We start from the raw sequence: 26,389 nt of genomic DNA, 5'->3' as shown, positions 1-26,389 counted from the left end.
GAGAAGTGCAAAGTATTTCAAAAGTATAAAGATGGAATTGAGAAAAGGGAAGTGTCATGAGATCTGAGCCAAAGGAGAAGAGCTAAGGTCCCAAGCTAGGCCATGAGGGTCTAAATATTCAGTGGTGTGTTTCCTATGTGGTAAGGACAAAGTTGTTTGGTGTGAAGGCCATTGTGTGTTTTGTAAAGAACTTAGACTACTCTATAGGCATTGAAGTACAAAAAGTAAGCAAGAGTTGTATCTTGCGCTGTTTGTGATGCTTTAACAAATTACCACAAACTAGGAAGCTTATAAACAACCGAAATTTATTTCTCACAGTTGTGGAGATTGAGAAGTCCAGGATCAAATCACCAGCAGATTTAATGACTGATGAAGACCCACTTCTTAGACAGCCATCTTTTTGTCTTCTCTCTATAACCTTACATGTAGAAGGGGCAAGTGAGCTCTCTGGGAACTCTTTAATCAGGTAATACTTTGCACTCATGAGGACTCTGGCCTTATGACCTAAACACCTCCCAAACATCCCGCCTCCTGATACTATCCAGTTAGTGTGTTAGGATTTCAACATATGAAATTTAGAGGGACACAAATATCAGACCATAGCAAGTTGAGTAAATAGTAAGATGCAAGAAAAAGAAATGTTCATAATGTTTCTTGAGCTGAATTCCCAAAGAATGAGTCCTGAACTTTATTTGAAATTTGTCAATCCCTAGACTATCAAAGGAAACTAATCAAATATAAATTATAAGAAATAATAATTTTCGTATCATCCAGTATCACTGATTACCTACATCTATACATGCCCCAAATAGGATGAAAACTGCTTATATTCATATTGAAACAATAGAGTTTGCAGGTTATCTAGGCTATCAAAAATATAAGAGATCCATTCATGTATATTTATCTAATGATTATATCTTTAAAAGTTGTAGTTAGCGTATTGGTTTCATATTGCTGCTATAACAAGTTGCCACAAATGTGATGGCTTAAAATAACGCACATTTAGTATGTTATAGCTCTGGAAGTCAGAAATCAGAACTAGGTCTCCCAGGACTAAAGTCAGTGTTGGCGGAATTCTTTCTAGAAGCTCTAGGGGCTGGTGCATTTACTTGCTCTTTTGAGATTCTAGAGTTTGTCTACATTCCTTGGCTCATTACTTCCTTCCATCTTAAAAACCATCAGTGGCCTGTCAAATCTTTCTCACACTGCATGATTCTAATTTATTTACTATCTTTTCCAATAGAAGATGTTTGATTAAGACCAAATTTCTTCTCAAGTCTTTCATCCTATTAAAATAAAGTTAATCATTTTATTAAAGTGACCATTGATAGCCTGAAATCCCTAACAAAGCCTATCAAGCTATACATGTAGTATCAGGTTATTAAATTTTCTGTAGGTTATCGTCTTTCTCTGTACAACTCTAAACATAGCTGGACCAATCCCTATGTAAAGATTATTTATGATGAGACTAACTTGATGCTAGGGAATTCAGTATTCAATTCCCTTTGTTGGTCAAGATCTCATCTCGTCTCCTGAAAAATGTGGCTTCTGCATTGCTGATATTTCTCTGATAACCAATGTCTAAAAGACAACTGCATTCCTGCCAACAGCCTATTTGGATTATTTTTAAAGGTGTTTATTTATTTGACAAAGAGAGAGCAAGCACAAGCAGGAGGAGCAGCAGAGGGAGAGGGAGAAACAGGCTCCTCACTGAGCAGGTAGTTTTATGTGGGGCTCAGTCCTAGGACCCTGGGTCATGACTTGAGCTGAAGACAGATAGTTAACAGACTGACCCACCCAGGCACCCCATTTTTAAATAGTACCTTTCCTGACATTTTTCATTGCCAAATGCTAGAAATTTTAGGATATAGACTCATTTCTCCAAAGTGGAAATCTTGAATGCTGTCTACTTCTTTAGAGTATTAATCCTCAGTAAACATGGTTATTGTGTCATCTTACAAATAAAGAAATCGAAGCTTAGAGCAGTTAAGAACCTGAATTGAGGACATAGTGTTGGTAAATAGCTCAGCTGGAACTGTAACTCAGGTTTTTTTTGTTTTGTTTTGTTTTGTTTTAAATCTGAAAATGGGCTTTAACTACTATACCACAAAAGGTCTACAGTGTTTTTATTTTAGACATGATTCTGACTGTTGGTTTTATATAACCTATAGAAATATAGGTAGAAATACAGAGAAAAGGAGAGAAAAGATGGAAAGTGAAGAGAGAAAGGAAACAGAAGGAAAGGCAAAGGAAGGGAGAAAAGATGTAAGAAAGCATCTGTCAGTTCTTTAGATTTGGCATTTATTGAAATCATAATCCTACTAAGATTATTAATTTCTTTTATTAAGAGACCTAATAATTTTTAATCATCTTTGGATCGAACGCCACATGGAATATTGGTCAGTTTTCATAGATTCAAGAATATAATTTGCTTTACCAGTTTAAACAGGAGGAATTTTAATTTGATAAATTACCAAATTTCTGGGAAGGTGAGCACCTAGTTCTTGGATACACAGGGATAAAATTCCAGGAAAGATTCCTTCCTGGAAAGGATAGGATATGCTGCCAGACCAAGAACACAAATAGGAAAAGAGAATGGGACATGGAGTTTTCAGGTTTCAAAATGTAGGTATTTTTTTTTTTTAAGAGATAAAGAAAATGAGAATTTGAGAATTAGCATGGTGTGTCTGATTTGAGGTACTTTATGATTAGGGAGGTTAAGGTTGTCTGAGAAGGGTTAGGCAAGATCATGAATATAAAATTTATCTAATGTTCCTTTTTAAAAAAAAAAATGACATTGAATACATTATTTTCTTTTATTTTAAACTTTATACTCCCTTCACCCATTTCTCTCACCCATCACCCCCTGCCTCTGGCAACCACTCATCTGTCCACTGTATCTATGAGCTTATTAGTTTTTTGGGATTTTTTGTTTTTATTTGTTTTTTTTTTTTTTTTGAGATTCCATATACAAGATAGACCATATAAAATTTGCCTTTCTCTGTCTAACTTATTTCACTTAGCATAATACACTTGGTATCCATCCATGTTGTCACAAATGAAAGATTTCATTATTTTTTATGGCTGAATAATACTCCATTACATGTGTGTATACATACATACATGTCTCTCCCCCATAAATACATATATGTGCTTATATATATAACACACATATATATGTGTGTTATATATATATATGTGTTATATATATATATATATATATATATATATATTTATAACTTCTTTATCCATTCATCCATTGATGGACTTTGGTTGTTTCTGTATCTTGGGTATTGTAAATAGTGCTGCAATGAACATGGGAGTGCATATATATTTTTGATTTAGTGTTTTCATCTGGGGTGAGGGGATAAATACCCAGAAGTGGACTTGCTGGATCATATGGTAGCTCTGTTTTTAATTTTGTTTAGGAAACTCCATACTCTTTTCCACAGTAACTATACCAATTTACATACCCAGCAATAGTGTGCAAGAGTTCCTTACATCCTCACCAACATTTGTTATTTTTTTATCTTTTTGATAATAGCCATTCTAACAGGTGTGATGTGATATCCCATTGTGGTTTTGAGCTGCAGTTCCCTGATGATTAATGATACTGAGCAGCTTTTCATGAACCTGTTGGTTATCTGTATGTCTTCTTTGGAAAAATGTCTATTCACTTTAATCTACTTGTTTTCAGTAGGGTGATGCCTTACAAAATTGTACCTGAAGTTACTTTGATCCATCTAATATTCTTTCTAAAGACAATAAACTTGTAGCTTTTGCTAGGGATGGAAGGACAACCAGTCCTCTGGTTTCCAGATCCATCTTCATTCCCACTTTCACAGGTATATAGCTGTACCCATGGTCCCATAATAATGGTAGGGTTGTTTAGGAATGGGGTTGTGCATGACTGGCTCAGATTTCAGATTACTTGTCTCTTGTCTGCTTTCCAGTTTGTTTTTTTCTGTCTACTCTCAAAATGTTTATATTTTACAATGGATCTTAAAAATTTATTGTTTTCTATTTTCTGTTTAAAAAATATATAGTTATATACACATTTAGTTATATGTATATGTATCTCCATATAGACAGAGTCTTCATATTCATTTTTTTAATATTTTATTTATTTATTTATGAGAGACACACACAGAGAGAGAGAGAGGGAGAGAGAGAGAGGGAGAGGCAGAGACACAGGTAGAGGGAGAAGCAGGCTCCATGCACAGAGCCCGACGTGGAACTCTATCCCGGATCTCCAGGATCACGCACTGGGCTGAAGGCGGCGCTAAACCGCTAAGCCAGCCAGGCTGCCCTTCATATTCATTTTTTAAAGGCACTTGAAGTCTGTGTTAAAACTAAGCTGAATACTACACACGTGATTATAAAATGTAACAAATAATAAATATTTGACTTTGTGTGAATATTGGTAAAGGGTAAAAGCTTATGTTTACTTAGTGTGACAGAATCAAATAGTGGTTAGCTTTATGAATTTTAACTTTCTTCTTTGTAACAGACTATATTCATTAATGCTTAAGGAGAGAGCTAGTTTTAAAAAAAATTGGAATTGTCTTTTCTTCGAAATATGTCTTAATAAAGCGATTAGGAAAGAATCAGAACTTCATGAATAATCATTTCTATATAATGGTAAATATTCTGGAACTGACTTGTCTTAACATTATCCAATTTAGTGCTTGCAAAGATTTGATGAAAGCTTCAGTGAAGTTCTAAAAAATGTGTACATAAACTCAGATAAGTGTAGAGAAAGATTCACATGTTCAAAATTCTCTCTGAGAGATGAATACAAAGTACACATATAAAAGAGTGAGACACATTTCCATAAACCACATGGTTTAATATCATTACTTTCATTCTTATAAGTTAGTTTTAAAGCTTTAGTGACAACTATAGAATGAGATTTATTAATGTACACAAAATTCTGTTTTTCATTATATTCATGTTGTATAATTAGGTTATTAGCTACATAATTTAATACATTTTCATGTGGTAAAAACAGTTTAACTGTTAGCAGCTGCCTTTAATATAGCTTTATACTTACTCAGATTTAAATTACCTGTTGACTTGAGTAAGTAATTATAATTTTGTCCTAACACTATGTAACATATGGTGTTTACATTCTTCTCAAGAGCTCCTTGAGGGGAAAAAAAAATACAGAAACATTAATATAAATAGCAATTTAAGGAACCAATGAAAAATATATACAAAGATTAATGGTCGTTAGCAGGATATTAAATAGTTGTTAAAGTATTTGAATTTGTCTTACTGGATTATTGACTTACGAGATTGTATTTTCAGTTTTTTGCTAGGTGTTGCCATTTTTAAATAATATATTCATTTTGAGTAATTTGCTTTCTAAATTGAGGTTATATATATTTTTTATTATTGTTGAATTCATTTTAAGCCATGTATGCCTCTTTCTGAATAACAAAGCATTATTGTCTATATTTATATTTTAGACTTCAACATTTATGAGGCAGATAACCCAGCATTTTTTTAATTAAAAAGTATAAGACAAAATTTAAGACAGCATTACAAGTTATAAACACAGTAAAAACTCTAGTATAATTTTAAAATGGGGCATGTTCAAATGTTTGCTCAGAAGTTATGTTTAGAATGTTGCTCTGCTAAACCACAAAGTCTCTTTAAACTCGTAGTTTATCTAAAATGTAATTATAGTACAGGCTTTAATTTATTGAGTGCTTCTAATGGGCTGGACAGATTTTAAATGTTTACATATATTTTTCTCAGGGAAAACTCCACAAATTAGATGAGGTATTTTAAGTCCATTTTTCAGAAAAAGAAACTGAGTCTAGAGTCTTTCATATTTCTAATACATCTCTAATAAATGGCAGAGCCAGAGTGATTTCAAAACCCATGCTTGAAGCTACTATGCTATACTTAATATTACACCTTGAACTATATGCAATTGTCTGTCACCTGAATTAATGGGTTAAGATGGGGACTAGATCAGAGTATCTTTAAGACCAACCACTCAAAGAGTTTTTTTAATTAGATAATTCAGTATCATAGAAGAGCTTATTATCAAAATTTCTATTAATATATACTATGAAAAATAATTTTAAATAAACCTAATAGTCTCTAGTTCTTTCTATAGTTGCAGTTGACTCCATTGTTTCTGTGGAGTAATTTATTCCTCATTTTACCTTGGGATTTAAGGAAATTATTATCTTCTGAATTCATAGGAGAAGAATCTGTTTCCTCTAACCTTATCTAGATCGCTTTTAGGGGTTTAGATAAATGTGAGCCTAAAGTAATGTATTAAGCTACATCTGGATCAGCATAAGTAATACATATATTTTTTTTAAAAGAAGATACTCTGATTCCTAGTGAATCATTTTTCAGATATTAAGGGGCAGTTTTAACCTGAGGCAAGAAACTTTTAGAGATTGAGCTCAAATGATACTAATATGTGAAGATGGAATTATTATATTGTCTTAGGTCACAGGCCCCTGCTCTGCTGACTTTCTTTGCTTTAGACACTCACTCCCTGGTTGATCTCATACCATCTCTGAACTGATGTCTCCAAACCATTTGACCTATATCCCAGATCTGATTCCAGACTCATATACACAAATGCCTGCTCATTATCTCCACTTGGATATCTACCCAGGATCCCCAACTAGACAAAACGATTCAAAATTTTTTATTCTTAGCCCATTTATAAGTGTCACTGTCCTAAATCTATTCTCTGAGTGTCCGTATTTCCTTCACAATTTTAATACAAAGTTTTCTTGACTCCTTCATTGCCCAGGCCAAAGGGGAAGAAAAAAAGGAAAGAAAAGAAAAAGAGTAAAACTTCATCCTTGATTCTTCTTATTACTTCCCACATCCATTCCATCATTAGCAAGTCAGCTCTGTCTTGCAAATATATAGGTATATCCCAAATCTATCCATTTCTTCCACTCATGCTGCCATCACCATCATCATCTCTCACTTAGGCAGTCACAATCACTTCCTACTGGTCTTCCTGTTTCCACTCTCATCTCTCCTATAATCCATTTTCCACATAAGCCAAAGTTTTCTTTATAAAAGATAGATTGTGTCATCCCCTGCTTACCATGCTCCACTGGTGTCCTCTCAAACATACCTTGGGGAAACTACCTGCCAAGGCCTCTGAGCCTGATATGTTATAGGCCACAGTAGATTTTCTGATCTCCTCTCTGATTTTTCTTGCATGTTTTTTCTTGATTTGGCCATGCTGACCTCAGGATAGTTGTACTAACTTTTTCTTTTGTTTCCATCTTTTATTCTCTAGATTACCTTATGGCTCATTCTGTCATTGAATTTAAGAATCTGTAACTCTTTTGGCTCATCAGAAGAGCCTTCCACAACCTTTCCTAAAACAGCTTTCATATTGCAGCCCCTTTTCCTGCTTTGTTTTTCTTTCTGGCATTTATTATTTTTCATAGCACAAAACTGTTATCACTTGACATGGCATTTTATATAGGTGTTTAAAATCCATTTTGTTCAGTAAAATAGAAGCTCTATTGTCCATGCTGAGCTTTTAATACATATATCCTTATGATACACTTATATACTTAAATGTGTATGTGTGTATATTTGTATGATATGCAGAGGAGTGTTTATTATGTTTTATATGAACAGAAATCATTATAACATAATTTTCTATGATACTGAATTATCTAACCAAAACATCCTGTGAATGACCATAAATTTACTCTAATCTACTACTTGTCTTCATCCAATCAATATATTACCTAGAATTAAGCAGACAATTGTGTATAATTCAAGATGCAACCTATGTTCCAGAAAAAAGGGGAAAAAAAGATCTGAGTGTTTTAATCTGATGAGTGTTTTAACCCATCTGGTGAGGATATTTAACACTCTCGTGTGTCCTTTCTTTCCCTTGACTACATCCAAAATTTTTTCTGACTTGAAAATCCTGGGAACATTTTTGGTATTTGGTTTTAGTTAGAAATTGTGTTCTGCTGCAAAAACAAAACAAAAAAGAGAAAATAGAATAATGGTGATTTAAATTCTATTGTATTTATTCTTAAACATAAAATAGGTCTGGAGGTGACAGCACAAATGGGGTAAATAAGGCTACTCATAGTAATTGTTTGGGATCCTGACTTCTAATATATCATTCTGTTCTTTCCTTATCTCTACGTACTGTATCAAAGGTGACTTCATACTCTAGTGGCATTGTGTCTTCACAACAGTGTTTCAGGTCATAATAGGGAGGAAATGAGAAGGACAAAAGACATTCTGAATTGGCTTCATAATAAGGAGCCACTTTGGAAACACGATACAACCTTTCTGCTTATGTGTCATTGGCCAACTTCACTGAAAAGAAAGCTGGAAAAATATATATTTTTTAAATTTTTATTTATTTATGATAGTCACACATGGGGTGGGGGGCGGGCAGAGACACAGGCAGAGGGAGAAGCAGGCTCCATGCACCGGGAGCCCGACGTGGGATTCGATCCCGGGTCTCCAGGATCGCGCCCTGGGCCAAAGGCAGGCGCCAAACCTCTGCGCCACCCAGGGATCCCAAAATATCATATTTTTAATTAGAAATGTTACCGGTGGGAGAGCCTGTGATGTTTGAATGGTGGTCTTGTTCCTTGGATTTCCACCAGAGGTTTACATGGGTATCCACAACCGAATAGAGATAACCAAAAGGAAGCTAGCGAGCACAGAACAGTTTATTAAAGCAAAAGTTTTAGTTAAATGACTGATGGTGGAGGAGCACTTAGGGTCCCAGGTGGAACTAGCCACTCGGTTGTTTTGCAATTGGATATTTGTGGACTGTCTCTGGACTGGTAGGAGCTGTGATCCATGGTGGGTTGATCTCTCATGGCAGCTGCTTCCAATCATTTGGGAGACTTCTCCCACTGGGTGGGAAGGAGAGTTTTTGCTCCTCCAAGATTTGTACCTGAACTATAAGCAGCCTTTCTCCATGGATTGAGGGGGCTCTAACTCCAGTGCAAATGCATTATGAGTCTAAGGCTTAGCTGGGGCAAAGGTGGAAGAGGGGAACGCATGTTCTGCACCTGTAGCTCTTGGTCTGTTAGCCCCAAGGTCTTGGAAGCCACAAGGTCAGGATATTGTGCCCCTGGCTTTTAATGTGAACCTATTTACCATCATCCTTTCCTCCAGCTCTTGTCTCTATCATTTCCCCCTCAAGAATTTGGGACTCTGCTTCTGGTCATTCCTTCCGTTGCTCCTACCTAGCTTTTACCTAACAGAAACACTGCTATCCCAAAAAACATCAGGGTTGTGTTCCTAGGTAAAAGAGGAAGTGGATATTGGTGAATGAGTAACAGTTTATTTCAAATATATCTCTCCGTTTCCTGTAGAACATATTCCACTGTTAATATAGTTATTGGCAACGTTTGTTTTTCCATATCTTCAGTATACATCCCACCCCCATATAACACATTACTGTGTTCTTTGTGTAATTTGTATTCCCATCTAGCAGTATATTTTACCCAATAGTTAGTCAGTAAATACTTGTTAAATTTAGATTCAAATGACTCAAACCTATTATCTTCATTTCATTAGCATCTTATTCTGGCAGATGCTGAAAAGCTGGAGAAGCCTTGTCTGTCTTCAATACTTCTACAGATATCTTAAAACCAAGAAAAATGAACACATTCTATTTAGTACTGGATTCTCACATAAATGACCAAATTGCCTACTTAAATTTGAAAGAAAACACAACTGAAGTATCAGCAGACTTTGAAAGGGAAGTATTAGTAATGCAAACACCATTAACTGATTTGTATGAAATAAAATAAACAATAATGTGAGCCTCCCAAAGTGATTTATAAATAAAAGGGCTATTAGTTACCTTACTGAAGGTAAACACAGCGGGGGGAGGGGGGCAACAATATTTGGTTTTTGGCTAAATTATATGCAATGTGAAATTTGCATTTCTGAAATATATTTCCTATTTTATTCAGAATATATTTTCATTTTACGTAAAATCAAGTTTTTAAAATACATTAAGATAATATCTAATGGTATTTAATAGTATTTAATATGGTATTAAAATGGCTAATATCTAATGGTATTGACATAACATTTGTCTCTATAGTCAACTTCTCTACTCAGAAATACAACCAACTTATCAATTTATCCATGTTTTTTAGGGGTGATTCTTAAAGAATAGCATATATCACAATAATCAACTTAAGTTTTGTTTTGTTTAGCTTTTCAACTTAATTGAAGTTAGCTAATGATGGGAGAGGTTTGGAGCAAAGGGTCAAAAATGAATTCTTGAGACATCTTCAGTGCAAAAAGGTGGCTTTATTAAAGCATGGGGACAGGACCCATGGACAGAAGAGCTGTACTAGAGTTATGAGGAACAATTGATCATATGCTTTCAAGTTGGGAGGGGTTTAGGGATAGCTTAAGTTTCCAAGGAATTTAGAGGCAAGATTTCCAGGACTTTGAGGGGACTAGGTGTTGTTAGGAAAAGATCATTTATTACTGTCTAATAAACATTAGTCATGAGACCCTTCGGATGTATATAGTGAGCCATGTGCATGGAGGATGATTGCTATTATATATTTTGGGAGGTAGAGATAAAGGAAGTTTACGAAGGAATTTTTGCATGTTAAAGTAGACTTACAGGATCTTGGAGGTCAGGATAATGTTAAGCTAAAATTGCCTTTTGCCCTTAGCAAAGGATTAACATCAAGGCAGTTGAGTTCTTAGAGCAAGGTCATTCTGCCTGTCTCAGGGACTTGTCAATGGATTGTAAGTGTAAGAAAATTTAATTTTTTCTCTTGCCTTTGTTACTTATATTAGCTAATATGATATCTTTAAGTGTCTAATTTTCTGGGCAATCTATAGATTTGTTTTATGACATTATGTAATATTATTATCCAGTTATAACTCATGACTTTATGTCATGTGCCAAATAGCCTCTATTTAAAATTTTGAGATTCTTCTGATACACACACATATGAATTTTCTTACCTTTTTAAAATAAAAACTGAAAAGATGGGTGCTGGATGTCTCCATTGGTTAAATGTCTGTCTGCTCTCTGTTTAAGCTCAGGTCATGATCTCAGGGTCCTGGGATGTGGCTGCATCAGGCTTCACTCTCATTGGGGAGTGTGTTTGAGGAGTCAGTCTCTCCTCTCCCTCTTCCCTTCCCCCCACACTCATGCTCACTCTCTCTCTGTCTCTCAAATAAATAAATAGATCTTTAACAAAAAAATTAAAAATATATGAAAATTATGTTCCCAGTTCTTATATCAAATTTTTAATTGGTAAAGGACAACTATATATATATATAAAATATATATATAAAATCCTCTGAAATATTTAGCAAAGTGCCTTGCATATTTTAGGTTTTCCTTAAGTACTTATTGAATAAAAGTATTTCTTAAATTTCATTAAGTACTTCTTGAAAGTATAGCAGAACATTAGGTTAAATGTTGAATTAAGGAACACAAGGAATGCTTGCATGTGTTTTTTCCACTGATTTGAATGTATTATTTAAACTAAAAATAAATTTACAGATTCGATTTAAACTTAGATTAAAACAAGTGAGTTAAGGGTAACTTTTTTCCTCTATCATCATTTAAAAAATAATTACCATTAATGAAAAGATTTACTACAGTTTGTTATTATTTTTTCCTCATTCTTAAAAAGTGGAATTGAAAAAGAAGTAATAAAGCCTAGGTAGTGCTCCAGAATCTTGGTCACTTGATCCATGGAACCAAGGGAGCAAAAAACTGCCAGGTTAAAAATTGATAAAGAATCCACATGAAGTTGCTAATTAGGAAACTAATTGTAAAGGGTACTCTAGATACATAGGCCAAAGACTGTCAGCTGCATTGCTCACTGGGTTTTAACAGTGATTAGCTGAGCCAGAGAGAGCATTAAAAGGGCTATGGAATTTTTCCTTTGAAATCTTGATATTTCTCTCTACATTTGAATATGGCTTAAAATGTAAGTTAGGGAGCGTATATGGTCAATTGATGACAAAGGAGACAAGAATGGTAATGAGGAAAAAGTCGTCTTTTCAATAAATGGTGTTGGGAAAACTGAGCAGTTGCTTGCAGAAGAATGAAACATTCTTACACATACACAAAAATAATCTCAAAATGGAGTAAAGACTTAACTGTATACCTAAAACCATAAAACTCCTAAAAGAAAATATAGACAATAATTTCTTAGACATCGGTCTTAGCAACATATTAATAGTAAGTCTCTTGAGGCAAGGAAAACAAAAGCAAAAATAAGCTATTGGAACTAACACTAAAATAAAAAAAACTTTTTGCATAGCAAAGGAAACCATCAACAACAACAAAAAGACAACTTATTGAATAGGACATATATTTGCAAATTATTTATCTGATAAGGAGTTAATATCCAAAGTATATAAAGAACTTACAAAACTGAACACTTAAAAAAACAAGCAATATGATTTAAAAATGGGCAGATCTGAATAGACATGTTTCTAAAGAAGACATACAGAAGACCAACAGGCACGTGAAAAGATGTTTAACGTCACTAATCATCAGGGAAATGCAAATCAAGAACACGGTAAGACATCAGGTCACACCAGTCAGAATGGCTAGAATCAGAAAGACAAGAAATGACAAGTGTTGGTAAGCATGTGGAGAAAAGGGAACCCTTATGCACTATTGGTGGGAATGTATATTAGTACAACAACTTCGGAAAACAATATGGAGTTTCCTCAAAAAATTACAAATAGAAACATCATATGGATCTAATAATTCCACCACTGAGTATTTACACATAGAAAGCAAAAACATTAATTTTAAAACATATATGACTCTTATGTTTATTGCGGCATTGTTTATAATAGCCAAGGTATGGAAGCAACCCAGGTGTCTCTCAATAGAAGAATGGATAAAAATGTGATACACACACATACACACACACACTGGAATATAAATATATAATATATAACAAACATATATGTAAAATAAACGCACACATGCACACATACACACACATATACACACATTGAATGTTATTCAGCCATAAGAAGAATGTGATTTTGCCCTTTCGACAACATGGGTAGATGTACAGGTATTATGCTAAATGAAGTATTTCAGACACAGACAAATATGATTTAACGTATATATGGGTCCTTAAGAAAACAAAAGAACAGATAAACAAGACAAGCATACTTAAATACAGAGAGCAAACTAGTGGTAACTAGAGAAGAGATGGGCGGGAGGAATGGGCAAAATAGATAAAAGAGACTAAGAGGTACAAACTTTCATTATAAAATAAATCACAGAGATGAAAAGTATGATACGGAGAATATAGTCAATAAGATTGCAATAACATTGTATAGTGACAGATGTTGATCATGCTTATCTTGGTGAATATTGAATTATGTATGGGATTGTTGAATCCATATGTTACACACCTAACACTAATATAATATTGTATGTTGAGCAATGTCAGTAAAAAAGAAAAATGTAGGCAAAGCCCCAAATGAGAAGAAAGGACTACTGAGGCTATATGATAGCCCTGTTTCTTACATCAAAATCCAGTCCCTTTTTCTCCCATCAAGAGAAAAAGAAGAGATTTATATTTTTGTAGTCAAAGTAATAGAGATGTGAAGTTAAAAATATGTGTATATGTAGTGCTTTTATTTTTTTTTATTTTTCTTTTTTATGTTTTTTTTATATGTAGTGCTTTTAATCTTTGTAATGCTAATGGATAAATTGCTTGGTAATTTAAAACATGTTAATTACAGAATAAAAAACTTAAAACTTTTATGTTAGGGGAAAAAATAAGATGATTACTATCCAATATACAAATATTCAAATACATCGATCAGTATTAATTTCTCAAAATTATCCAAATAGATTTAATTTCATTAATACAATTTAGAAAAAAATAAATAAATACAATTTAGATAGTAATTATGAAATCTACTATGCACCTAAGTTGATTTTATTATTCCTAAAATAAACAATATTAATTTTATTATGATGCTATAGATTTGATCAAGAGTGGAAAGTTGTGAAAAAATATGATAGGACAAAGAGTATGAATTAAGTGTAGTAAAAGGGGAAACAGCAGGGCCTGTTTGTTCACATTCCTCTCTGTCTCTTTTGTTTGGAAGTAAGTATACACCCCTCCTCCAGGTATGAAAAGTGCACCTCCCACAGCAGGAGTTTATGACCTGCTTCAAGGGGTCAGAACGAACATTTTTCCTGTCTATGTCATTTCTAAAATTTTTTTGTAACTTGAAATATTTAATACTGTATGGTGACATATTTTGTGGTAGTGTGTCCTGAACCCCCATTGATGCCAAACAAAATATAGTTTTTAGGTGTGTCTTCCAACATGCGTTCTGTGATCTTATATTGTAATATTCAAGTCAACAGATATATACTTAACCCTTTTAACCATAGATTATTGCACTGGAGCCTATAAAGGATGTAAACTCAGGAAGCTATAGGCCTTGTTTTCCAAAACGTTAATAATAATGTGTTGAATAATAAAATAACAAAATGTAATAATAACATAATAGCAGTGAAGTGAGAGTGGTTCACATGTCTCATGGTGATGGTGAAGGGGGATAAACTGGAGGGAATGAGAACTTAATGATATTTCAGACTATGGTATCTGAATTTTCTCCATTTTTTGTCATGATCACTTAGTACCATTCTATATCATCCTTCCATTCTCTTTTTTCTTAAATCCTTTTTTGTATATATTCGAGCAACTTTTACCTTTTCCTAAGCTGTCTATATGACCAAAGCTTAAAGTCCACGACTATCAAAATCTCTTAGTAATATTTGCAGACAGCAACACTTCCTCCCAAGGCATTGTCTATTTCTTTTATTGTCTTTATTCTTTCAAAAGGACTTTTCGAAATAAGCTTAATTATAGTACCTATGACAGTGCATTAGAATAACTTATGTATTTCTCCATTAGACTATAATTGATCTGATAGCAAGTATGTTGTCTTATTTATCTCGGAATCATTTGTGTATAATGTATTGTCTACAATGTCTAATCAATAACAGACTTTCAATAAATCTCACTGAATAGAAAGGATAACTAGAAAATTGCATCAAGTTGTTTCAGCAAGTTGGAGAAAAAAAAAAAAACAAACAAAACAACAGAAAACCTCAAGCTACCTTAGCAAAAGTGAGTTTATTTTATAAATAAAAGAGGCAATTAAGGAGGAAAATCAATAGTTCCAGAAGCAATATAACTGGAATCCGTGGTGTGCTGATAAATGTGTAATAATCAGATCTTTAAAAAAACCCAACAAACTGATTGGTAGCATTTGCCAGTTTCTATGGTGTCATTGTTCTACCATGTGGATTTCAAGCTCCCAAATCAAGTCACTGAACTCTGAGTGGGAAAAGATGAACACAGCTCTTGCAAATTGTTACAAGACAACTCCAGCAGAGAACTCATAGTGAACTGGAAAATCAGCCTCCTTTTTAAGTATTCGTTGTGTTTCTCATGGTCACATATCTGAGCAGCCACCAGATTAGTCTGCCCAATGTTCCTTACTCCTCTTCTGCACTGCTTTGCTTTATCTGTCTTTTCTCTTCTGCTATTTCTTAACTTCTCTCAATTTTCCTTTTTTTCTAGCCAGTAACTTCTACTTAGGATGGGCTTTTGTTGTCACAATAATTCCTACCACGTCATGTCTTCATTTCACTATCCTTCTTTGCTATCTAATATCCATTATCTACTCTTCTCCAAATATTTAAGATGGTTGACATTTACATTGTTCAGAGAAATTTGTATTGATTTGGCAAGTTACTATATATTTTTTTAAATTTTTATTTATTTATGATAGTCACACAGAGAGAGAGAGGCAGAGACACAGGCAGAGGGAGAAGCAGGCTCCATGCACCGGGAGCCCGACGTGGGATTCGATCCCGGGTCTCCAGGATTGCGCCTTGGGCCAAAGGCAGGTGCTAAACCGCTGCGCCACCCAGGGATCCCGGCAGGTTACTATCTAGTATAAAATGCCAGAGTTAGTGCCCCCATTAACAGATTCTCCTCGTGTTTCTGCTTGAGGGCAGCTTGGCTCGAAGCTGCTTCCACCCACCAACACTCAGCAATGGCTAGCATCACAGAATCACCTGATATGCTAAAACAAATCTTATAAATAAGAAATTTCTCAGAAACAACTATAGGACTGGCAAGTACTCTGATATATAGCCTTCTGTAAGAGAGGGCAATGGGTAAACCATAGATTTCTCAGGACAGAGGAGAGCATGTGCCACAATTTATAAATCCCTGTGATACATTTACATTTGCACAAAATACTGTTAATATAAGCTGATTTCACAGAAAAAAATGATAATTTTTCTGTAAACTTGATCTCATGGTAGTAAGTTATGATTGCTTTTTTCTATAATGTCCAGATACTATCTTTAAATTTAAGTCAAGCAGAAAACCTGAATTTATAGATACCTGAAACATCTTAGAGGAAAGTGCAGCTATGGATATAAGCATTTTAAAACATTAAATACTAAGATTTCGAGATGTGTATATATCTTATACAAAAGTGTATATATATATATATATATATCACATATATAAAAGAATTAAATGTGTATAAAGGTACACATATATCTATTCAGAAATAGAAAACCTCTACCTGTATATAGAAACGTTTTAAATCTTTTCAACAGTCTCTCTACCACCATTGCATATAACCACAAGTAAAGAAAACAACAAATAGATCAAGAGCAAAGATATTAATTTCACAAAATTCACAAAATGTAAGAAGTTTGACTTAAAGGTATATTCATATAGTTAAAATAGATTTAAAACTACCTAAATGCCACATGAATTTTCTTTAAAATTATAAGTTTTTAATATTGTAAAAGATTATAGATGGAGTATAAATATTTCACTAAGAAACTTTATAAATGTGGATTTCTTTAGTTTTCTTTTTTTTTTTTTTTTTTTTTTTTAAGATTTTTATTTATTTATTCATGATAGTCACAGAGAGAGAGAGAGAGGCAGAGACACAGGCAGAGGGAGAAGCAGGCTCCATGCACCGGGGGCCCGATGTGGGATTCGATCCCGAGTCTCCAGGATCGCGCCCTGGGCCAAAGGCAGGCGCCAAACCACTGCGCCACCCAGGGATCCCTTCTTTAGTTTTCTGATGAAGAAAATGTACCAAGTTTAAAATAGTCTTTTAAGCAATCATTATTGGCTACTTAGAATAAGACATGCAGGATGTATAATGAACAAATGAGTAAAAGAGGTAATATATGCCACTCTGGGTTGAAAAGTGACTATAATTTCAAACAATAAATTAATTTTAGAATACACTCAAGTTAAGATATTATGTTCACTTACAATATGAATGCTGACTGTACATAATTTTATTCCTTTTAACATGTGAATTAATGCTACTATTAACAAGATCTTAACATTGACATCTGGTTGGTGTAGATATGAGTTCATTTCTATTTTCCTATCGTAAAAAAAAACGTGCACTCTTCATTAGTGATTTGAATTTTTATCCTCTCAGTTTGGGTCTTTTATGGCATTTACTATCATTTACTATCATAGTTATAAAATTAAAATATTACCTATTAATATTTGAAGAATGACAAAAAGTAAACCTGATAATACTATTTTGAATTCATTTAAGACATTGAGCATGTTATTTTGTCTGATTTGCTGTTAACAAGTTATTGATAAGAGCCAACTCATAAAAAACAGGTACTTTCAACTTATGAAAAATATCTAACCTAAATAAATGGAAATGCTCAATCCCATTAAGGGATAAAACATTATAGTGATTAAAAATACAGGTTTTCTAAAAAGATCTAGGTTGAATCTTTGTTTCTTGTTATGGACTGTTAAATTTGTTTACGTATTCACTCACTTATGAATAAGTTCTGCATTTAAGATTATAAAAATAAATAAGGCAGACAAGGTCTCTGTCCTCATGAAACATTCTGTTTTTCGGTGAATACAAACAGTAAACAAAGACTCATGGTGTGTGATAGCAGAGAAAGAAAGAGAACCTTGGGAATAAAGGGTGGCGTGTGCTTAATCTAATTTCCAAATCAGAAAGGCCTAAAGAAAGTGGTGCGTAAGCTGACACTTCAAGGAAAAAAGAAAATTACCTGGATGGATCTGAATGCATGAAATGACAAATAATAATACATAATTTATAAGATTCTGTAAAATAGATTGAAATGGCATATGTAAAGTCCCAAACACAATTCACTGAATAAGTGGTAATTGCTGCTGTTGTTATTGACTGAACATACTAAGACTCTCCATCTACACAGTTGTGTAGAACCTTAGGACTTCACCTATGACAGCAATTATATAATTATATTTTAATTCTTTATTTTATATAGCATTGTTTGTAAAAAAAATACTGTACAGTCAATGATACCAGCAATTTTATCTTTTTCATCTTTGTATCTTTATCTGATCACACTGCTTGGAATTTAAAAGTGCCTGATGTGTATTTTTTTAACAAGTAATTACATAAACAGATGAAGAATATACAGTCTTAGCCATCTAAAGTCAAATTTTATGACTAGAAATAGTATCAACCAATGAATACATATAATTATGACCTACTACTTTCAGTCTTCTGGCCTCCTAGTTATCAGACGAGTATGTATAATTTCCAACTAACAATTACACTATCCTAAATGTCAGTATCTTCAAGATAGGTAATTTACAACAATAATGACAATAATGCACTGATTTTGTCTGTTGCATCTGAAGAGGGGTATTTTTATGACTCAATATCTATAAACATTATCCCAAATTAGAACTGAATTGGAAAGGAATCTAATGCAGAGCTTCCTTAAAAGCAGTGCCTGACTTTGGGCATTATTAAATAGCAGAATTAGAATGGTGGGCTCACAGAGTTTTCCTTCTAGGTCTTGGTAAGAATATCAGATTAGTGAGGAAGTGAAATTTAAACTCTTGTAAACAATCAAAGTGAGAGGAGATGGCTCACACCAAAAGAAGATGCAAAAGCATCAGTCATTTCAAAAGAAGGCTGACTAACATGACTGAGAATAATCAAGAAATGGACAAATACCATATGATTTCACTTATCTGTGGAATCTAAAACAGAACAAATGAACAAACCAACAGAAATACATTCGTAATTACAGAGAACAAACTAGCAGTTGACAGAGAAAAGGGAGAGTGGTGAAACAGATGAAGGGTATTGAAAAATACAAACTTCTGGGATGCCTGGGGTGGCTCAATGGTTGAGCATCTGCCGTTGGCTCAGGTCATGATCTCAGGGTCCTGGGGTCGAGTTCCACATCGGGCTCCTCTAAGGGAGCCTGCTGCTCCCTCTGCCTACATCTCTGCCTCTCTCTGTATCTCTCATGAATAAATAAATAAATAAATAAATAAATAAATAAATAAATAAATAAAATCGTTAATGAATGAATGAATAAATAAATAAATAAATAAATAAATAAATAAATAGTACAAACTTCCAGTTATAAAATAAGTCCATAGGAATAAAAATTACAACATAGGAAATATAGTCAATAATACCATTTTTATTTGTTTGCTTTTTTTCTAGTCAATAATATTGTAATAATTTTGTATGATGACAGGTGGCAACTACACTTACCGAAATATGATGAGTAATGAATGTGTGAGTAGTGTATATAATTCTTGAATAACTATGTTGTACATCTGAAACTAATATCATATTGTATGTCACCTATACTTCAATTTAAAAAAGAGGGGAAAAAAGAATTAACCTGGCAAAGAATGCATAAGACCTCTATAGAAAAAAAAATATAAAATCTCTGTTGCATGATAAAAATATGAATAAAGAACACTGTATGTTCTTTATGAAGAAAAATAGTAAAAATTTCAATTTTCTGCAATAAACATATAAAGCCAATTCAAAGAAATAAAATTTAAGTTAAAAGAATGGTCAAGTGATAGTCAAATAATTTTCTAGAAGGCTGTGTTACTGACCTGGGCCTTTGGGCTCTCTAAGCAGTAGAAATTGATTAGAGGCCAAAGGGGAATCCAGGCAAAGCTTTTATAGGGACAGATACTCAAGCTTCAGAGAGACCAGACAAAGGAAGAATCCTCAGGCTGACTCTACCAAGGAGAGGTCAGAGTGTGCTTCAAAGAAGCTTCAGGGGAAAAAAAGGCTGATGTCTAAGCATGGAGAGGTGGGATTTATTGGCACCTGTTCACTTAAAGGTCATGCTTCCTCATGTCACATGTTTAATTAGCATGTTAAATTGCCACCTTTAGGTATGATTTTAATATTAAAATGATGGAAAAAGTCAATGAAAGGTCAGCACTGGGGTCCACCTTGGCACAGACTGGTTTGATCCAGTCTTCCACAGTCTTTGTAGTCAGTAAGCATCTTGTTTCTTACACGATTTGCTGCTCAAGAGGCATGGAGTTGCGGTTTTCCAAGAGCGCTGGATTTGACTGTTAGAGTTGAAAGAACTTGAATCTAGTTCCTGCTTTTTTTCAGGTGGGGGATATAAAAATATAAAGAGAGTAATTTCAAAAACTACTTACATATGTTTAGCGTTTTAAGGGATAATCTTTAATTTGGGGGGGATAATCTTCAATTACATGGGAAATTTAATTGTGGCTTTTCCCTCATGTGAATAATTTTTTCTTTGTTCATCCAAGACTGTTGTAGCCTCCTACCTGTCCACCTAGTACCAGTCTTGTACACCTACTTCCAACAAAAACAGTTCACTACAGTGTAGTGGTAGGTATAATTTAAAAATAAGAATTTGAATATATCTCTCACCTCTGTAAACAATTTTAATGACTCTGATAATAATGCCTATGTAAAACCCAAATCCTGTTATTTCACACTAAAAGTAACCTTATTATTTTTATACTATAAAAATACATATTGTAGTAAATGAAAAATGTCTCCCCAAAGGTGTATCATGATCCTGATTACAGCTTGTAAATGTTATCTTATTTAAAAAAAAAAAAAAAAAAAAAAAAAACTCTGCAGATGTGATGTAATTAATGATCTTGAGATGAGGGAATTATCCCAGTTTATCTGAGTGGATCTTAAGTGTAATTACAAATACAATTATGAGAAGATAAAAAATAATCCATCAAGTTTATGGCTAATTTGTTACAGCAGCCATAAGAAATATTTTTTGTAAAACAAATAAAAAAAACAATAGAATAATAAATAGCATATAGTAAGAGTAGTCAAACAATCTAAGATATTTCCATTCTGAGATAACCACATTTATTGACCCATTTGGTGGTTAATGTTGTGAACCTCTTAATACATAATTCCATCAAACATGTGAATCCTTTGATATGCATCCCTTAGACGTGCACCCTGCCTAGAACTCAGCAAGCTCTTCCAGGCTGCAGATATAAGTCGTTCTTCAGCTCAGAGTTTTTTCTTCATCTTATTTTTTTTAAGTGATTACATGATTACTTCTATCTCTTCTTTTCCTCAGTCTGGAAATTCTACCATTTACTAGTTATATCTCCTTGATTTATTTTCCAAATCTCTTATCTTTTTTTTTTTTTTCTGGTGACTTTCATTTCTTTATTTTTTTTCTTTCCATACTTTATTTCCTTTACTTGATATTTTAGTCACTAAATCAGGTCGCAGAGAAAAAAAAATCTTCTTTTTCCATTGCCTTACACAAACTTTTCCATTACAATATGTTTATTTAGTTCTAGAAAGACTGTAGCTGAGCCTCAGCCTCCTTCAATTTTATTACTGTTGCTCAAATTGTCATCTACTTCTCCAGCAGTTTTATTTTGACAAAAAGCTCCAAGTTATGGTTGTTTCTTTTGTAATTCCTTTCTCTGGCAATGAATTCCCTGGGTTGCATTGTTACTTTCCTTGGGGCTTAGTTCCAACTATTGGGTACCTGAAGTTATGTCAGTCTGATGAGTAGTCAGGGATAAAGCAACAGCACCTTGGGAGAGATTAAAAACTTTTTTGCCTAGAGAACATAGCCCCTTAGGTTAAGACTGATGAACAAGATAGCCCTCCTTCACTGAGTCTTTGCCACCTTCCAAAGTGGTGCCAGAAACAAGAATTAAGTCTCCCCTGTTCATGAGACCAATATGACTCTCCTCTATCTATTGTCAGGCTCTCCCCTCACTTCCTTTCTATCCCTCAAGTTTTTTCTCACTTTCCTGTTACTCTCTAGTATCCTCAGCATTATCCTTTCAGGATATTTAGGGTTTTATAAAGAGCCTCTATTTCACATAGACTCTTCTTTAAATTAAGTCTAGTTCCTGGGGCAGCCCCAGTGGCCCAGTGGCTTAGCACTGCCTTCAGCCTAGGGTGTGATCCTGGAGACCTGGGATCAAGTCCCATGTCAGGCTCCTTACATGGAGCCTGCTTCTCCCTCTGCCTGCATCTCTGCCTCTCTCTCTGTATCTCTCATGAATAAATAAATAAAATATTTTTTTTAAAAAGTCCAGTTCCTTGCTTAAAATGAGAGTAAGAGGAAAAGTATATGAGGTGAAAACAGGCATTTCAATATTGTACTAAGTTACCACAGCTCACCAGATAACGTGTTCCTATAATATGCTGCTTCTACCACCTGATTCTTTTTCAGAGCACCCACCATACTTTAAGGATTTGTGTGAAGTCTTACATTACAGATAGATTGTAATAATCAATGAGGACAGACTTGAACTTAATACATATTTATTTAATAGTCAAATGAGAAATATTTCAAGATATAATATCTCTAAACAAAGTATATGTCTTTGTTTTTATTTTGGATTTACTTTGATTAATAGAATATAAGTAGAATTATAATCCAGAAAGCTATTCACCTGCTAATGGAGAAGAACCAGTATTCATCTTTGAATGTAAATATCATCATCACTAATAAAGCTGCATTTATGGAACACACTGAAAATACTAATTAATTTTTCGTAGGTGCCTTATGCCTATGGAAACATCAGTTTGTCACTTAATGATGGTAGTACCTACAGTAAGGGCTACATGGGGCATAATGGCAAGCCTTATTTAAACAGAAGGCAAAGCAGAATAGTAGACCACAATATTTTGTCTGTAAGAATTGAAGTGTTTATTAAAATGAAAGCATAAAATTTTAAATATTAATTCTGAGATTAACTGTACAACTTAAAATATTATTTAAAAGAAGGATCTTAAATAAAATGTAATTTAATTTATACCATTTGTGAAATTTTTTCTCAACTAAAGAATTAGTTGAAAATCCCTAACCTGTTATTTCCTAAAAAATTCACTTATAACTTTCATATTAGTGTCAGTTCTTAGTCTCTTTTCTGCTAGACTGTGTCACTTCCAAATACTTTAATAAAGACATTGTACTGTTAACCAGTATATATTCCTTACTACCTAATAAACCAACCAATCATTTTGTAAATATAAAATAATTTTTCTTTATTCTCTAAAGTATCTCACTGTTCTCATTCCCCTTTGGTGACCTATGAACCTTTCTTTTCCCAAATGAAAAGTAGAGAAAAAAATATGGCAACTTAATGTGACTGCAACAGTCTCTGTAAAATGCCTCTGTTGGAGTTTTCTTCCTATCAGGAACATAATTCTTAGCAAACAGGTCACTAACTCACTTAATTAACTCTCTTCTATGTTCTCAGAGGCGTTGCCATATCAAACCTAAATTGGCTTAGTATTTAACAACCTGTACAAGCCCTTTGGGAAACCTGTTTTTAACAAAAATGGCTTCTTAAATAGCCTTTGGTCTCCTTAAAGGATTCTAATTACTGCATAAAATCCTAATACACCTATTAGCAATGCATACATATGCAAATTTTCAACAGAGAGAGAGATAAATTTCTTACTTGTTTCCCTAAAGGGCATTCTAGTATTATTTTCCTTTAAACCTTACTTGACCTATGAACACCTGATATACAGATATTGTACCCAAGGAACACTCCAGCACTTTGGCAATTAAGAAACATATCTGAAGACTTGTTTTGGATTGCTCTGTACTCTTCTAGGATCTGAGATACAGAGATTGAAGGAGAGTCATCCCCTCTTTCGATTTTTCCTATTTATAAATTGTTTTTGTTTGTTTGCTTTGTTTCTAATATTTACTTTTTGCCAGTCATCCCGCTATGATCAGGGTTGCAAATTCAATTAAGCCATGATTTCTTTTCTCTAAGAAATTGCAGTCTAGTGAGTAATAGTGGAGGAAAAAACAAAACCAAATGACAATTTGAGGCTAGATTTTGTAAGGATTACAATATATTTTTAAGTAAGTACAAAATTGGGGCATCTTATTTAGACCAGGAGATTCCAGATTTCCCAGAGAGGGTAATATTTGAGCTGGATTCTTAAGAATAAGTCAGACTGTGATGGAATAGGGAAGGACCATTCTGAGTAGAAAGAGGGTTGAAATATGGAGGTGAATACGATTTCTCTGAGGACAAAAAAAGTAGTTCAGAACTGTTGGCTGTATGACTTTCTATAGGAGGTGGTGGCTGAAGCCAAGGGGATAGCAGGACTGTTGAAGGCATTGGAAGAAAAGGGAACACATATATTACATTTTAATAAACTAATCTAGATGGAACTGTTAGGATAAAAATTTTTGGAAAATTTGGGACTCATATAACAAAAATCCAAAGATGAAATCCATCAAATTCAATTAAACATTCAAGCCATATTTGAATATAGCAGATGAGTCTAATGCAGATGGATACCCATATATGAAAATAACTTGCTAAAAGTTTTGTTTAGTTTTCTTAGTTCATGTAAAATGTTCTTTATGCAAAAAAAAAAAGATCTTTATGCAAATTTTTTATCTTTATGCAAATTTTTTATTTACAACTCAGATTTTTAGGATCATGGGCATTAAGTAATACCAGGTACAGCTAAGTAAAGAGCGGTAAAATATCAGAAGGCTCAAGCAAAAATTAATCTATTTATTTGAAGCCATTACCTATATGTAATAAGTTGTATACAAAGAAGATGAAGCAAATCATAATCAAAATGACCTTATAATTATGTGATAAATGTCACCTACTATTAAAACAATTTTATACACACATATATTTTCATGGAGTTGATTTTTTTTTCTGATTTTCTTGTCTATGTTCACAAATTCTGACAGTAACTCATATTTATTTTCTCTCCACTGATACACAAGTAGGGACAGTGTAAAGACATAAAACATTTATAAGGTCTAAATACCCTTAAGTTTTGTGCACTGGAGCTCATATGAGATATGATCCAACCTGTGTAGTTTAGGAGAGCCAAAGCAATTTTTCACTGCCTTAGCACTCAGTTCAACTTAAGAAAAATTACCTATCGAATGTGATTATACTACTGAACAAGTTGATGCTGTTTATCTGACTAGAGAATGGTGTCCAGCTACCTAACAGATGTTCTGGGCATCATGCAAATTGTTAAAAGTGCATATGATAGTCATTATCTTAACATTACTATATTTGCTCTATAGAGCTTTCTGGGCTGATTTCACAGGAGGACATTTAGAGGAAGGTATGCTGCAACAGATTCATTTTTCTGCTTTTCCATGTTCCTATTTATATATTTATAAATATGTATCATATATATATATATGTTTTTAAGGTACAGTATGGTAAACTAATCTGAAAATAATTTAGCCCTAGTGGAACCAAACCATGCACAATTCCTGAAAGAACAAAATGCAAATGTAGAACAAATCTTTTTGATTTTTTTCTTCTTCTTTTTTTTTAATGGAAGGCATCATATATGATTGTATGTGAATTTTAAATTTGCCATTTCTTTGGTGGCCTATGTAATGCCATAGGTTTAAATAGCCAGTTCTTCTGCTTTGAAAATTGTCTATGACTTCTTTTCTCCCTAGGGATCAGTTGATTTCCAATTTGCTGATGCTGAACTAAACCAATGATTGTCCTAAACTTATTGAGCTCAAAAGGCTGCTGGTTTGCAAATGTCTTTGTGGATATCATTAATTAGATTGCTGTAAAAATATGCTTTTTAGAAAGCTATATGATAAATTAGATCATTAATACACAGGTTACCTTTCTTGGACACTATTTCACTTTCTCTTGGACCACTTGCTCAGGGGGACACTTCCATGCCCCGAGGCACATCTATGAGGGCACCCACATGAGTGAGCTTGGTAAAAGGTCTTTTATCTTCAGTCAGTCTGTACTGGAGAAGACTTCGGTCCTGGGTTACATCCTGATTACAACCTCAAGAGACCTGAGCCATAGCACTCAGCTGAGCAATAACCAGATTCCTAAAATGACAGACATTTTTTCCATTTAATTTGTTACATAGCTACAAACAATTAATATACAGCATTCAATAAATGTTTACTACCAAATATGGGAGTGAAAAGGTAAAAACTGAGATTAAAAGAAGAAAAATCAGGGCATATGAGAATTATCATTTTTAG

General features: G+C 33.6%; 1 protein-coding gene across 4 annotated transcripts in view; it reads left to right on the top strand.

The window, feature by feature from the left end:
* CCSER1 (coiled-coil serine rich protein 1) overlaps positions 1 to 26,389 on the top strand; it is a 1,364,327-nt gene that overhangs the window by 565,778 nt on the left and 772,160 nt on the right. The gene's annotated exons all lie outside the window — the stretch shown is intronic.

The sequence above is a fragment of the Canis lupus genome, chromosome 32 (genome assembly GCF_011100685.1).
Source record: "Canis lupus familiaris isolate Mischka breed German Shepherd chromosome 32, alternate assembly UU_Cfam_GSD_1.0, whole genome shotgun sequence".
NCBI classification, from domain to species: Eukaryota; Metazoa; Chordata; class Mammalia; order Carnivora; family Canidae; genus Canis; species Canis lupus.
This window is presented reverse-complemented; position numbering and strand designations above follow the sequence as displayed.